This window comes from Perca fluviatilis, chromosome 21 (genome assembly GCF_010015445.1).
Source record: "Perca fluviatilis chromosome 21, GENO_Pfluv_1.0, whole genome shotgun sequence".
NCBI classification, from domain to species: domain Eukaryota; kingdom Metazoa; phylum Chordata; class Actinopteri; order Perciformes; family Percidae; genus Perca; species Perca fluviatilis.
In genome coordinates, this window is record NC_053132.1 from 6044360 (window position 1) to 6050398 (window position 6039).

Here is a 6039-nt window from a genome sequence, read left to right on the forward strand (position 1 = left end):
CAGATAGTGAGGAGATGTTTTTTACAGTGTGTTCAGGGAGAGAGGCAGCTAGCAGATAGTGAGGAGATGTTTTTCTGTGTGTTCAGGAGACAGGCAGCTAGCAGATAGTGAGGAGATGTTTTTACAGTGTGTTCAGGAGACAGGCAGCTAGCAGATAGTGAGGAGATGTTTTTACAGTGTGTTCAGGGGACAGGCAGCTAGCAGATAGTGAGGAGATGTTTTTACAGTGTGTTCAGGGGACAGACAGCTAGCAGATAGTGAGGAGATGTTTTTTACAGTGTGTTCAGGGGACAGACAGCTAGCAGATAGTGAGGAGATGTTTTTACAGTGTGTTCAGGGGACAGACAGCTAGCAGATAGTGAGGAGATGTTTTTTACAGTGTGTTCAGGGGACAGGCAGCTAGCAGATAGTGAGGAGATGTTTTTTACAGTGTGTTCAGGGGACAGACAGCTAGTAGTGGTGGGCAGATCGAGGCTTCGTGAAACAGTGAAACAGTTGAAGCAAATGTGCCATATTGTGTCGAGGCTTCGAAACAATCTGACACCCGTCTCAACGATGACACCTAGTGGTCACTTGCAGGTGTTGATCTGAAACAACCTTGATAACGAGCCATTAAAAAAATAAAAAATGTATTATTGTATTGTATAATTTTTCTAATATGTGAAGCTTGTAAGGCTTGCAGACTCCTCACTGTGCATAATGCTATTTTGGTCATAAAAAATGAATATTAATAAAAGAAATCAAGCCACAATGTCTCATTTTTATAGATTTTCATTCAAAAATATTTATTTCTCTGCTGTGGAAGGACTTAGCCTACTTCGTGTTTTACAGATAATTTCTTCAGCCTTTGAAAAGATCCTCTCACAAGGGACACTTGTTGCTAGCATGCAAAGATATTTTTTAGCAAGGACATACAAATGAGGAAAGATTACTGCTCTTTCTTTCCAGTAAGTTAGGGGATCATGAGTTCTGGGCAAAAACGCATAGTTGTGGTATTTTTTCACTTCCACTGTGGCTTCAGCTGTAGCATTATGTATAATCTGGGTTTTACGGATACAATCATTAAAACGTTCCCATAAACTGTCCCTATCTATCTATCTATCTATCTATCTATCTATCTATCTATCTATCTATCTATGTGTCACTGTATGTAGGTCTATACTCTGTCTGTCTCAGTATATCAGTCAATGTGTAAATTTAAATGTAAGCCTAAATATAACTAAACAACTCGCACTATGAATGTCACTATATCCCCAAATATCCGCTATCTCAAAATCAAACTCATCTCACAAAAACCCACGAGGTCAAGGTGCGTTGACTTCACTTTTATACTGATGTGCGATGTGTGTTCCCGACCCTGTCAATCAAACGCTGATTTGGCGGACCATGCCACCTGTTGAAACACTAGTGAAACACTCCGGTGTTTCATTTAGCCGTAGTCACGTGACATCAGTGTTTTGAATCGCGCTTCGGATCAGTGTTTCGAAACATCTGCGCTTCGGGATCTCGGCAAAGCTTCGGAACATCAGTTTCACTTCAGCCATCCCCAACAGCTAGCAGATAGTGAGGAGATGTTTTTTACAGTGTGTTCAGGAGACAGACAGCTAGCAGATAGTGAGGAGATGTTTTTTACAGTGTGTTCAGGAGACAGACAGCTAGCAGATAGTGAGGAGATGTTTTTTACAGTGTGTTCAGGGGACAGGCAGCTAGCAGATAGTGAGGAGATGTTTTTTACAGTGTGTTCAGGGACAGGCAGCTAGCAGATAGTGAGGAGATGTTTTTTACAGTGTGTTCAGGGGACAGGCAGCTAGCAGATAGTGAGGAGATGTTTTTTACAGTGTGTTCAGGGGACAGACAGCTAGTAATAGTGAGGCAGATGGATGTGAGGCAGTGTTTGAAACAGTGTCAGGGACAAGTGGGAGTGGGCAGATCGTAAACAGTGTAACAGTTGAAGTGTGCCATAGTCTTCAAAAAAAAATCTGACCGTCTCAATGATGACACCTAGTGGTCACTTGCAGGTGTTGATCTGAAACAACCTTGATAACGAGCCATTAAAAAAATAAAAAATGTATTATTGTATTGTATAATTTTTCTAATATGTGAAGCTTGTAAGGCTTGCAGACTCCTCACTGTGCATAATGCTATTTTGGTCATAAAAAATGAATATTAATAAAAGAAATCAAGCCACAATGTCTCATTTTTATAGATTTTCATTCAAAAATATTTATTTCTCTGCTGTGGAAGGACTTAGCCTACGCCGTGTTTTACAGATAATTTCTTCAGCCTTTGAAAAGATCCTCTCACAAGGGACACTTGTTGCTAGCATGCAAAGATATTTTTAGCAAGGACATACAAATGAGGAAAGATTACTGCTCTTTCTTTCCAGTAAGTTAGGGGATCATGAGTTCTGGGCAAAAACGCATAGTTGTGGTATTTTTTCACTTCCACTGTGGCTTCAGCTGTAGCATTATGTATAATCTGGGTTTTACGGATACAATCATTAAAACGTTCCCATAAACTGTCCCTATCTATCTATCTATCTATCTATCTATCTATCTATCTATCTATCTATCTATCTATCTATGTGTCACTGTATGTAGGTCTATACTCTGTCTGTCTCAGTATATCAGTCAATGTGTAAATTTAAATGTAAGCCTAAATATAACTAAACAACTCGCACTATGAATGTCACTATATCCCCAAATATCCGCTATCTCAAAATCAAACTCATCTCACAAAAACCCACGAGGTCAAGGTGCGTTGACTTCACTTTTATACTGATGTGCGATGTGTGTTCCCGACCCTGTCAATCAAACGCTGATTTGGCGGACCATGCCACCTGTTGAAACACTAGTGAAACACTCCGGTGTTTCATTTAGCCGTAGTCACGTGACATCAGTGTTTTGAATCGGGGCTCGGATCAGTGTTTCGAAACATCTGCGGCGCGATCTCGGCAAAGCTTGAACATCAGTTTCACTTCAGCCATCCCCAACAGCTAGCAGATAGTGAGGAGATGTTTTTACAGTGTGTTCAGGAGACAGACAGCTAGCAGATAGTGAGGAGATGTTTTTACAGTGTGTTCAGGAGACAGACAGCTAGCAGATAGTGAGGAGATGTTTTTTACAGTGTGTTCAGGGGACAGACAGCTAGCAGATAGTGAGGAGATGTTTTTACAGTGTGTTCAGGAGACAGACAGCTAGCAGATAGTGAGGAGATGTTTTTACAGTGTGTTCAGGGGACAGGCAGCTAGCAGATAGTGAGGAGATGTTTTTACAGTGTGTTCAGGGGACAGGCAGCTAGCAGATAGTGAGGAGATGTTTTTACAGTGTGTTCAGGGGACAGGCAGCTAGCAGATAGTGAGGAGATGTTTTTACAGTGTGTTCAGGAGACAGGCAGCTAGCAGATAGTGAGGAGATGTTTTTACAGTGTGTTCAGGGGACAGACAGCTAGCAGATAGTGAGGAGATGTTTTTACAGTGTGTTCAGGAGACAGACAGCTAGCAGATAGTGAGGAGATGTTTTTACAGTGTGTTCAGGAGACAGACAGCTAGCAGATAGTGAGGAGATGTTTTTACAGTGTGTTCAGGGGACAGACAGCTAGCAGATAGTGAGGAGATGTTTTTACAGTGTGTTCAGGGGACAGACAGCTAGCAGATAGTGAGGAGATGTTTGCTGTATGTGACAAAAAATGTTGTAGCCTAAACGTGTGACATCGCTAAGAGCACCTTTTTAAAACAAGGATCGTAAATCACCAGAGAAGTTAAAATTCAACACAAAAAAGATCCACACAAAGACCTATTGTGGTTTTACTGTCGTCTGTGTGTTGTTGGAAAGTCGTTGTGTGGATTATTCTGAAACTGAAAAAAATCAGAACAAACAGATGGCTGCATGTTTGACTAAACATCCTGATCCCCTTTGAAGACCGATGTGGTCATCGCATATCATCTCCTGCAGAATGAGCCCGGTAAAGTGCTGATGAGAGAGCAACAAGCTGAGACAAAGCTTTGCTGTATAACAAGTTCCACTCATTGTAAACAGTGTTTTATGAGCTTCTCAGATTGTGAATCAGAGTGAGTCAGATGAGCTCTCAGTGAGAAACCAGGTTTCCTGCCAAAATCAGATCATTGCCCCCCATTTACAGTTAGATTTATACATCTGACATTAAATATTTGGCAGGATTAGTGTGACAAAGGATTTACGAGGAGGTTTTTCATGAGTTCTTACTTTGTGGCAACAGATTTGTGTTTTAACATAGCAATGCTCTCGTGCATGAAGCCAGCTCCATAAAGAAATGTTTTCCCAGTTTGGTGTGGAAGAACTTGGGGGGGTCTGCACAGACCGCAGACCTCATCACCCAACATCAGTGTTGGACCTCACGGATGCTTTCGTTGCTAAATAGGAGCAAATCCCTGCAGCAGTTTCAACATCTGGCGGAAAGACTGAAACCAGAAGAGAGCATGTATGTAGCGTCAACCCCCCCTGTATGGTCAGAGAAAGTTCTCATCAATGACGCATTCAGTTTCTCTGTGGTTTGTCAAGCAGCCTTAGGAAGATTTGGTCACTTAGTTGGTCTGCTACTCAGCCTCTATTATGTATGTCTAATAAATCACATGTCTGATAGAGCTTGACTGAGACTGGAATGAAGTTAAAGAGTCTGCTAACAATATATCGGGCAGCTGGTGTTAGTTTTTTATTCGGCCATGCTGCTGTTGCTGTAAGTTAATGAGAGCTGTGAGAGTGAATGAAAACAGTAAAGTTGTAAAATGAGCTGAAAGTTGCTAAAAACCTGTAGCGTTGATACCAATATATTAACTCAGACATTATACATTTAAACAAGACTAAAGCCTTGGTTATACCACAGAGGGTACGTGGTAGTTCTCTTTATACTATTTTCTGGAGGATGAGTTAGATCGTTAGCTTCCACATATAGCGTAGTCACAACAAATTAGAGGTACGGGGACGTCTGCACAGAGAGCCTGCGCCTACACCCTCTGATGACAAAGTTTACGTCACGCAGACCGTTGTGTACTCACGGATACGGAATCATTTTTGCTTAAGAGTCTGCCGTCACTCTGTGAGTGCTTCGGCTAAATGAGCCTGATGGGAATGTCATTAGTTCTGCAGGTATTTCAGTTCTTCCAGAAAAACGCGATTATGCGATCGCATAATTCAATGCATAATCAGCCAAAGTCTGCATATTTTTTCCAAATACGCCGCACTTTAACCGCATAAATTGACGATTTCCGCGCAAAATATGCGGGGCTTGCATGATTTCATAATCCCCGCATTTTTGTTGCAAAAAGTCCCATAATATATCTTAGCAGAAAGTTGAAAAATGTTGCATTTCCTTCACACAAGAGCAGCCATTTTCCCCTGTTGTCATGGGAACGTTATGAAGTGACGTAATTACGCGACGTGAACATCATCGAAAAGCAGGGTGTTGGGGGGGGATCACTTTTTTTCTTCTCTTTTTTTTTTTCTTCGCAAGTTCCCGCAATTTCATCGCATGAAATTGCATAAATATCATATAGCATATTCCATCGCATTTTTTTAAGAAAACGTGCTGCATAATCAAGGATTTTTGCCCGCAACAATCACAAAAAAACTCAAAACACATTTTTCTGGAAGGACTGTTATTTGATCATAAACCAAAGTATTGGACACATTACATTTTGACCTGATGATGGCGCTAGATGAAAAGTCAAGGAATTCCATAAGTTCTAACGATTGATCCTGCGGGGAACATGAATGTCTGAAAATGTCAGGCTCTTCATTTACGAAATGACTTAGAAAGTTCTGGGTTTGTTTCCCTCGGGAACTCTGACTCCGTGTTAAACAAACGAACCCATCAGCCTTCGCGTGCGACCGTTTCAGAAGCCTGAGCAGGAAACGCAGATGATGGGAGCTCAGCTGACTCACTGCTGCTTCTCACACCCGCTTCCTTCAGCTTCTCACCAGAGACAAATAAATATAAATGAACTGTTAACTGACGTGTTTGCTGGGAAGAACAATAGAAGACTCCTCAGTATAGGTTAATACA